The sequence below is a fragment of the Physella acuta genome, unplaced genomic scaffold (assembly GCF_028476545.2).
Source record: "Physella acuta isolate Inbredline_101_S28 unplaced genomic scaffold, ASM2847654v3 ptg000319l, whole genome shotgun sequence".
Classification (NCBI taxonomy): Eukaryota; Metazoa; Mollusca; class Gastropoda; family Physidae; genus Physella; species Physella acuta.
This window is the reverse complement of record NW_026731838.1, coordinates 855,245-866,509: the sequence shown is the minus strand read 5'-3', so window position 1 is coordinate 866,509 and position 11,265 is coordinate 855,245. Positions and strand designations below refer to the sequence as shown.

General features: G+C 32.0%; 1 pseudogene; it reads right to left on the bottom strand.

Moving 5' to 3' along the window:
* Nucleotides 1–5,441: 5,441 nt before the first annotated feature.
* On the bottom strand, nt 5,442–6,215 carry LOC131940493 (eukaryotic translation initiation factor 3 subunit K-like; annotated as a pseudogene).
* Between the last annotated feature and the right edge of the window lie 5,050 nt (nt 6,216–11,265).

Genomic DNA, 11,265 nt, shown 5'->3' with positions numbered 1-11,265 from the left:
CACATTAACTTAAGAAACATCATCCGAAAATGTAAGACCTGGAACATTTATTTTGAATTTATCACATGCAGTAACCTCGGGGACAACATTTTCTTAGAGTAGTTAATAGGTAATTAAATGAAAATTCAAATAATGCTTGTTTTAATTATTTTTATCAATAAAGCAAATAACATCAACAAGTGTATGTGTAATCTAACATGTGAGTGAAATCTAAATTAAATTTAAAATATGGATGTACGCGAAATCAAAAGACTTATTAGTATTCATGCATTTATGTTATCATGAATAGAGAGGAAATCAGTGAGGGATAAATAATAATAATGGAATGTAATATATTAAGAGAAATAAGGAAGTAAGGAAATTTACGGGTACGGTGCGACATGCGGGGTGGTGGTGGCGGTCATGGTAACGGGCGATCATAAGATAGGGGAGGGTTGAGATGAGACTACAGGGGCAGTGATGCGTGTCCTGAGTGGTTCGGTGTTATGTTTTGTAAGATGTGAGTTACTTTTGTTGGATGTAAGTTAGGGGAGGGGAGACAAACGTGAAGAGGTCCGTGAGATTCACAGAGTTATTTTTTTCCACTTGCATCTATGTTTTACGTGTAGACATTATTTGTTTATGTCAGAATTTGAAGGGAGTTATAAAAGTAAATATATAGGCCTAAATGACTGGTAAGAGAGAAGAATAAAATTCGATACAAAGCGGGGATTGGTGGATTCAAATAATTGTAATTAGAAAAACTTTGTTAGCCTTGATATAAGCAGTAATGTAAAACATGATTGATTTCCAGTCTTTAAATGTGTGTATATAATAAAACTATTAGTTTTTATATTAACTGTGTCGAAAGATAATATTCACTAAGTAAAATAAAAGCTGTCTTTTTTATTTAAATATATATATATATATATATATATATATATATATATATATATATATATATATATATATATATATATATATATATATATATATATATATATATATATATATATATATATATATATATATATATATATATATATATATATATATATATATTTGGCCCCGGACATGTAATTGTTGGCTTCACTTGTTCGCTTTAGTATTACAGTTTTCATCATCAGCTTGTGAGAAATAATACAGACTCACAATATTATTACTTCTTTTTGACATCTAGCCTACTTTCATTCATTTAAGACGATTTATTCCTATATAGAATAGAAAACGCCTAATTACAATTTTATTTTTAAACCTGAAAATGCAAATGTTTAATAACTAAATTATGAGAATGATATGTTGAGTCCAATGAGACACATCAAATCAAACATTCTTCCCTTGCTAACATATCTATAGCAGTCATACCTCAGTTTTAATACATGTATGCATTTAACATAAAATATAGTGTATTGTGTAGTTTTATACAATTTCAAAAACATGAACATAAATTGTATAAAAGTAATTAAGTGGATAAAGTAATTAGCCATAATAACCAGATTACCTAGGGTACGCTACTCTGTTTATTTTGACTTCTTTGTTTACCAAAGCAACATTTTCAGCTGTGATGACATAAGTTGATATTGTGGCTACCCACGGATAAGTACATTTTTCTTAGTATTATTTATTACTTTTTATTACTTTGAAGAGTGGTTCAAGGTTGAAAAAAAATTGTATTGGGACAAGAATGCAGTTGGCGAAAAAAAAGAATAAAAAAAACATAACAATTTTAAATAAAATGTGAATTACCCGGTTTGATGTAAAGTTTTTTTTTTTTTTTTTTTTTTTTTTACTGCTGGAAGGGGAAGGTCAGTGTGGACCGGTCTGTGCAATGGTGCGTGTCTTGATGATCGTGTAGTTTGACTTTGTTCTGTGTAGTTACTGTAATGGGGGCGGGGGAGGGGGCAATGCTGCTAGGTAGTCAAGAGTCTGACACCGTTGTTTGATATGTGGTGGGTATGACATGAGAATTCGTATAATTTTCTAGGTTTAAACGTGAATTTAAGGATACGTGATTCATACGGGGTGTTTGTAGTGCACATATCAATCGTATGATTAAGATTTATCTTTATTTATTTTCGTAATACATTATCATCAGTTCAGTATATAATGTAGTATTTCAACACAGGGGTGGGGTAATGGGTAATTAGGATGTGCAGTTATAGGGACACTAGTATTTCAACACTGGGGTGGGGTAATGGGTAATTAGGATGTGCAGTTATAGGGACACTAGTATTTCAACGACGGGGTGGGGTAATGGGTAATTATGATGTGCAGTTATAGGGACACTAGTATTTCAACACTGGGGTGGGGTAATGGGTAATTATGATGTGCAGTTATAGGGACAATATGATATTGGGATCCTGGAGTAGGGGCGGGACATGTTTGATGAAAGGGGATGTGTTGGTTAGGGTGGGGAGGGAAATGTTTGATAAAAGGGGATGTGTTGGTTAGGATGGGGCGGGAAATGATTGATGAAAGGGGATGTGTTAGGATGGGGCGGGCCAGGCGACCAAAGCAGTGCCACATGTTCTTTACCTTGTGGTGTTGTTAATTATGGTGTATGTGTTTAAAATCTAGATCTAGTATATGTCCAGTGAACTGTACCTTGCTAAGTGTTGCTCTTATTCTACTGTTCCAAATAGTCTGTCTACAGATAGCTTTTTGCACTATACCGTCAAGTATGTTTGTTTAGGGATTTTGTTTAGAGTTATGTCGATATTGAAGGTGTCGTTTCTTGTTGTTATGTTTCTTCTAGCGTCTTTTTCATATCGTGTATAGTGGGTCATTCTAAATAGATGTGTATTTAGGTTTCTACTGTGTTTTGTCTGCATAGTGGGTTAAAGAGTTTCTGTATTTTGCAAGCTTTAATTTTTTTTTTTTTTAAATCGCATAATACTTTACTGAAACTTTAGCTATAAACTTGACCACGACGTGAACAGTATTAATGTCATCGGTTAAAGAAGTGTTAAAGATTTCTGTTCTATGATATGTGTTCAGCTAATTGTGGCAATTTTTTTATTGCAACTAAAACATCAGTAAATGTGACACGTATAGTAAAACAAATCATATTATTAAAGCAAAACTGTTTTTCAAATTGTGTATCATATATTTGTTGCTACACTATATTGTTTAACATGCATATAACTCATTAATACTAAAAGGTATACAAATAATAAATACATAAAACGTTTATAATTACAAGCTTTTATAAATGCACTAAAAAGAAGAAAACAATAAAATGTTATTAAATATATATTTTTTAATATAATAAATCTGCGGTTACTTTAAATATATATAAAAAAATACTTTCTTTAAATATATTAATGCGCTACTATTTTTATCACTGTAAGAAAAGCGTGGGTCGCTATAATAATAAGTATTTAAATAAGCGGCCCACGCTTTTAATTATAGTGATATAAATATTAGTGCGTTTATATATTTAGAGAGAGTATTTGCTTATAATTAAAGTAACCGCTGATATATTATATTTTTAGAAAGTATAAAACTGTTCCGAAAAGATGGGATAGTATGAAGATGTGGTTGATATAAAGATTGCGCTAGTCTTTAAATGTGTATATTACATGTCGTACGGTTTCTAACCAAAATAATATAAAATATAATTTTAAAGTTTATAGAATACACATAAGTCATAGCATTGCCATGCTGTAACTTATATACTAAAACTAAACAATAAAGTTGTTAACATGTTTATGGCGATGTAAATTTAAAATTTTCAAAACATAATCGTATTTAATAATAACAATTAGTTGTTTCCCTTGTTTGTTTAAAAGAACAAACTACACACTCGAAGAAATGAAACTATTAATATTATAATTTTAGATTGTTAGCATTTATTCAACACTGTTGTAGAATGACTAGTACGTAACATATGTATATGATTTATAACTGAGTTAGGCAAGTGCCATTAAATAGCTCCGATACACAATCAATTGCAAACTCTAGAGATGTTTCTTTTCTACAAACCGTTAAAACCGCTACTCCGGTTACTCGTATCTCAAATGTTGCTCAATCGATAGCCTGTTTATGAAAGGTCTCGTATGTTGGGGCACTCGTATGTCAAAATACTACTGTATCTGTATATCGAGTGTGTTTATTTTTTTAACGAGAAAAATGGCCCGTTGAGGATGCATACAACAGGCGCTAGGTTTATACTGCTGTCTATCTTCTATAAACTTAAACAATAACAAAACTCACCACCTATGTTCAATTTAACCGGAAACGAAAAATGTAAATGAAAACGGAATTTTATCCCGAATCGGCACTTTAATCGGATTTAAGCTTAATCTCCACGTAGTTACTGCCCATTGATACTAAATATAGCTGTAGCCATACCCATAAACCTTGCAACTAATCTCAACCACGACAAAAGTCGCATTTAGAGATTATTTTAGGTGACTCTACTTGCCCCCCCCCCCCCCCCCCACACACACACACCTCAAAGCACATCTACTGTGTCTTTTAAAGAAATATAATATAGATAGAAAATATACTTCACCACTGTGCGCCCCCTGCCAGAAAGATTAGTGTATGATAGAAACACTGATCGTAATTGTTGATCATACAGACTATAAAGTAGAGTTTATAATTTAGACCTCGTTTCCTACTTTTAGTTGATAAACCTCACTCTCGCAGAAAGTGTTTCCTTCAGATATTTTTCTGGGGGTGGGGCACTTGAATTTTTGCAAAGGCGAATAAAGTTATCCGGGGTGGGAGAGCCCGACACTGGTAAAAGTATAATATATGTTCTATATAAATTGTATCACATTATTAGACCTTCTATGGGGGGGGGGGGGGGGGGGGTAAATGGGCTTCGCCCCTACCCCTAAGAGTAAAAACACTCTTCAAGCAGACAACTTTTTAGATTAGACACATGAATTAGGCGGTAATTTTATTATAGAGTAACGATGACGACATTTCTTTTAAGTTGGGGGGGGGGGGACCTTATTCGTTCTTACTCGAAGGTGGGACTTCACGTGGGCAGCTATAATAATACCTATTTCAACAAGCGGCCCACGCTTTTATTTATAGTGATATAAATAGTTGCGCATTAATATATTTATAGAAAGTTTTTTTTTTATATTTTAAATAACTGCAGATTTATTATAGTTTTAAAAATTATTTTATATTTAATAAAAAGTGTATTATCTTCTTCTTTTTAATGCATTCATAAAAGCGTGTAATTATAAACGTTTTTTGTGTATTTATTATTTTTAAAGTGCATTCACCTTGAGAATCAGTTTACTTGAGCTCATTGTAGATGCTGGTTGAGGTGAAGGTCATGTGTAGGGTGAAGGAAATAGATGGAATGACTTAATTGTATTTTTACGCTCAATTTTATTGTTAACGCTCTAATTTACTTAGTAGTTACACTCTTAACGCTACACTTTATCCCTAAATTTAACTAAACCTAACCATCACCTAATATAATTGAACTATGTGTGTTAACACTGTTTATTTCTTTCGCCCAATCGGTTGAACCAGCGATTTGTGGATGAGACGTGTTGATAATTGTTATGATGACGTCTATTGTTTTGTCTCTGAAGTTTACTTCGATAAAACTTGGCTTGTCGTTCTGATGCCATGAATGCAGCAACACTGTCAAAAGACATATTCTCTGTGATATTCTTAGTTTTAATGCTATCGTCTTGGTTTGTTATGAATACATATCCATCCAGTTGTTCTGTCCATCCATATTTGCTAACTCAGACACTTGAATTAACATCTGATATATTACCAAGAAGCTGGCGTAATTTGTCTTTCCTGATTGTTTGGTATGTAGATGCAACAACATGGCAAACACATTCGCGAATTGAGTTCTCAAGCTCTACGATCCCAATTAGAAGGCTTGGATCATACTCCAAGGTCGACCAACATTCCTGTACATTTGCTGTTTTTAAAAAGGTTGCCAATTTCAATACTTTAGCTACTGGTTCTGCCAATAACCTTCCAGTTTCAATGAGACATTTACACAGTATAAAGTCTGAATGTTGCAGGTTGGTTAGCGCCTTTAGGAGAATAATGGCTGTCACACCAGCCTGATGCATGTGAGGGTTAAACTGATACAGCTTTAAAATAGCCACATATGCTCCAATGTAATAAGTATTTTCATTTGCTAGCATATCAACATATCGCTCAAGCGTTTGGAGATTTTCAGGATTATATCCGTCAATTCTTTTTAGTAAGCTGGCCACGGTTGCTCTCGTAGCTTTAGCCATATTGAAATTTTCTCTTATACAAAACTAAGTAGCCATCATCAAATTCATTTGGCCTGACGAATAATAATATTTTCAAGAATTCAAGTTTCTTGTAATATATCATTTAATTACTTTTCCATCTTTTTCATTTAATTGTGTCAATTATTAAACTTAATATCAATCAAACATTCGATTTTAACACACATTTATATATCAAACTTAAAATTGTACTTGTATGTTGTACAAAATATTGAATGTCATATACAGTTTTATAACAATGTATTTTCACATAATGTAAAAAAAAAAATAAATTCAGTTGTATTCCCTTGGCTCTATTAAAATAGTAAATGGGAGGTATTTAAAACTTAAAGAAAGAAAAATACATGTTTTTTTCAACATTATATGTGTACATTATAATGACATGATAATTCTACATTAAAATGAGGGGACATTAGGTATATGCATTGCCACATAAAATGCATTAGTAAAATTAAAACTAGAGATAAGGCACATAAACTAGACAAAAGCCGTTATTTTATATACATATTGCTGTAATAAATGAACAACTGCACTCAAACTTAAGACAAAACACACAAGGGAGGGGGACATTTGAACGCCCCATTATGTTTAGTTACCATAAGTGTTATATAATTGTTTTTCTATCTTACATTTGTAGAATTACATGCTGAGTGAATTTTATGCCAGTCAACATTGTTTATTTGGTTTGTAGCTCATACCATAAACTGCTTCTTTATGTTTATTTCACATATTTTGTAGATTTATGTAATCTAGCCGGTTAAATAAAATTATTGTATATGCAGTAATTCTATTAACAACCACAACCCCCCCCCCCCCTCTTTTCTTTTTTATTATAATGCACTAAAATTGATAGGGAAAATAAACGAGTAAATCTTAATTAAATAAAGCAGGATATCCTAGTTGTTTCCTTTATTTTAATTTCTCCCTTCTTTGATACACTAAGCTGAGCTAAAATTGTACGCTAATTTTAATATTCTCATTCCGTTTGAAATTTTAAAAAAATGCCATTTGGCAAGTATGAAAACGACAAGTTGATGACATATTTACAAGACCAATTAAATGTCAGAAATAAGTTTTACTCTTGTGAATCTCTATCCGTGCTCACAAGCCAATGACAAACACTGAAATTTAAGCTAACAGTGAGGCAATACAATCTGACACTGTGTTTAATATGGTACTTCTTTACATGGTCGTTGTCCAGTGTTTTAAACCTGTAATCATGGTAACTATGTCTCCCGAAATGAAGAAAACGAAATTAAGTTTGCTTAGAGAGGTGCGTGAAGTTTGAACAAAAAAATGTTTATTATGAAAGGAAACCTAACAGTATGATCACTTCATGTCGTGTACAATAATGTATCTATTGGTGCCTGCCTCTGCTATTATAGTAATATCCACTTGAATATACTGTCTTGAATGTGACTTGTGTATTTAATAAACAGCTAGCAACCAGCATCGGCTATTATAGTAATAGCCACTTGAATATTTTTTTTTTAATTTTAAGGTAATCGTCGCTAATTCTGTGTTTAATAAAGTATCTGCTGTTGCCTTAGTTTAGTGTTACATTAATAACAATTGTAAGATACAACCTATAAGGTTTATAAAAGAGCTTTCATATCAGAACCAGTCACTCTTTATCGAACAGTGACAAACTTCCCACACATGTCTGAGTGTTGAAAAGATTATGTTTTAGTTTCTGAAGGTATGGGGGGGGGGGGCGGAAGGTCTGATTCTACCGACTGCAGGTGATGGGGACATGTTTTTAGCCTCAGATATGTACTTTACAGCGTCAGTTTGTTCAATTAAGTATTACACTTTTCTGCATCGGCTCGTGAGGAACACACCTGCAGTGCAGAATAATTCTTTTTGATATGCATTTTCTTGTATTAAAAATTATTATTAATCGTAAGGAGAACGTCAGCTCAAATACTTTATACACTGTGAATGTATATATCGTTCGCAAAATTCCCTTGTATAATTGTTGTGTAATTATTTCATTGTTTTCCTTCTAAGTATTTTTTATTACGCCTTTATTTTCTTCTTATGTGTGTTGTTAGACCCCGTCAGGCCTCACACATGTGTCAACTATGTCGGTAACATACACGTGACGGACAGTCCTGATAAGGTTATGCTTGGCAGGACATACGCTAAAGGAAGTTGTAGATTTTATGAAGGAAACACAAACTGCTGACTAACTAAATATAGAGCTGTGTATAGTATGCAACCTTTCACCATTCACCAACTACATTTAACGGATTGTATAACTACAGATTAGTGCACACATTGTTACTTAGAGATTCAATAAATCTTACTAAAAAAGGTTCATAAATGAGATTAGTATTATTAAGTATTCAATACTGTACGCATCTATGAAATGTGTATCAATCATAAATATTTATTAGCTATTGGGATTGTTTATTTTGTCGCTAAAATCTTAGTCAAACACTAAACATAACTTCATAGATATGCATTGTTAGAGCATTGTCAAGATAATATGAAGATGAACATTTATAATATCAACACACTCTATTCTAAATGAACAATACCTGGTTAAGATCTTACAAAGAATGTATATTGCTAATACCAACTCTAAATGAACAAAAATGGTTTAGTTCATGTCGGCGGTCATCGCTACAAAGTTGATCGTTGTAAAATGTAGCCCAAGGCACCCTGTGTAGTATTTAACTATGCTAGGCCGTTAGGAACAACCGTAGTAAACAAACACATTTCTTAGGCTCAGACATGTAATTTACATAGTTAGTTTGTCTTGCCACCTTGTCCACTGAATGCTGTTGTCACAATTCAGTATGTGCATTTTTTTTTAAGTAAATACAATTTTTTTTTCTTTTTTTTTTTTTTTTTTCATTTTTTTTAATACTTTTATTTGCAATTAAAACAAGTAGGCCTACATCATCATCAAATTGAACAAAAATACGCATTCAAGCAGCCGAAAAGTGAGCAAAGTTACTAACACTCTTCCATCGAAGTGTTCAAGTCTCTTGTAATTACGCTTTCAGTTTTCTCAGTCAAGTTTTGTAACTTGTTAAATCTTATCTATATGAAAGTTATAGACATCAGTTTGTGTGACATTTATCAAGTTAGAAGAAGCAAGTATACACACATCAAGAGGCCAGTGAGTAAAAAACTTGCACACAAGGTTCATGAGCTTACATTTTTTTCTACGGTAAACAAAACCAGTTCAGTCAACTAACAGTTTCATTACAGTTTCTAACATTGAGAGAGTTAAGCACAAGTAGAATATTAACTTCTAACGAAAGACCCAATACATTATATAATCAACTTCATCTAAGTAAACAAAACAGAATGCTTACAGCCTATTCTAATGTGCAATTAAAAAAAAATCTTGTGAAATACATACAACTCTAATTGATTATGTTGCTCATTTTTTCTTACTTTTTTTTTTTAATATGGTTCCTTTCTTGCTACTTGCCCACTCAAGCAAGGGTAGACAGTAAAGAGCAGGTATACATGAACATACATACATACACATTTATGCACATGTATGCACATTATTCTGTGCTTTCGAAATTGCCCTTGCCCTTCTTACTTCTTGTACATTTGTTTACACTTCCGGTTTCTTGGTTTTCTTTTTCATGTTAATATATGATCACTTCTCGTAGTTCTTTGGCATTGAATCTTGCGATTATTACAATCTTGGTTTGGTGGTGATTGGTTACTATTTGGTAGTATCAAATCTTGTAGAGTTGTTGTAGATTATAGCTTGAGAGAGAGTGAGGTTGTATAGAAGGACAGGGGTCGGCAACCTTTTGAGGCGGAAGAGCCAAAAATTACAATTTTCAAAATTTCCTTGGTTTTAAAGAGCCACTAACATTTTTTTTTATTTCAAATATTTTATTTTTTTATTAAGATTATTAGTAATTGTTCAAGGAGCTGGAGAGCCGCATCTTGATATCAAAAAAGCCGCATGCGGCTCGCGAGCCGCAGGTTGCCGACCCCTGTCGTAAAATATTCTAAAGTAGTTGAAATGGGCGAAATATAACAGTTAAAGAGTGTTTATATCACGAGTAGTTAGTTGTCGTAAATGTGTTGATTAATGTACGAATATAATTGTTTTAATAACGGAAGTAAAAAACAGCATGGGAATGTGAGTATTAGTAATTGTTTGAATGTCTCCAATTTGATTGTACAAAATTGTAAAGGTTGCATTTATTTTAAGTACAACAATGATATAATGTTTATGGATAACAAAGAGAGCAACATTTAATAATATTACATAAAATAAATTATCAAACTTAAAATAAATTGTCAGTTATATTAAAATTATGAAACATTTTAATCTCGCTACATCGCAAAACTGTTTGGGGATATAAAGATAAGTTATCTCCCATATTATGTTTTCAATTCATACAGATTGATTTTCCATATTTAGAAATCTAATGAGTTTGAACATTATTCTTAATATTTTTTTAATAAATACAATAAATATTGCTACATAATAATTAACAATATTATAAATTGTAAAACCGTCTAACTTAGACGAATAATTGCATTTTTTATCCAAAACTTAACATAATTATTTTGTTACAACAGGTTGGCCATACCATGGTAGAGAATTATAACAAAAAAAAGTTCAAATGGTGGGTATTTTTTTTTTTAAAGTTGTTTCCATACATATTGACGGATTCTAATAATTATTATAAAAAAAAAAAAACACTAACAAATAACTAAAGATGTGTCTAATGTAAATTAAACAATCATGCATTTTATTTAAATGTGCAAATAGTATACACTCGAAACAAGATAATAGTGCGAATGTAATCAGGTGGAATGTTGATATTTGTTTTGATGATAATTGTATTACAAACTTGACGTCAGTGAAGTGCTCTATTCGGACACAGAATCTTTAGTTAAAACACGTGTTAAGCTGGTACGGTTTTACATTTACAGAATGTCTTCTGAAATGTGTCGTTTATAATGTAGTGTTTATAGTCCACTTTTTTTGCAAAACACATTATTTTTTATTCTTTTGTATGTATCCACAACCGGTCTATTG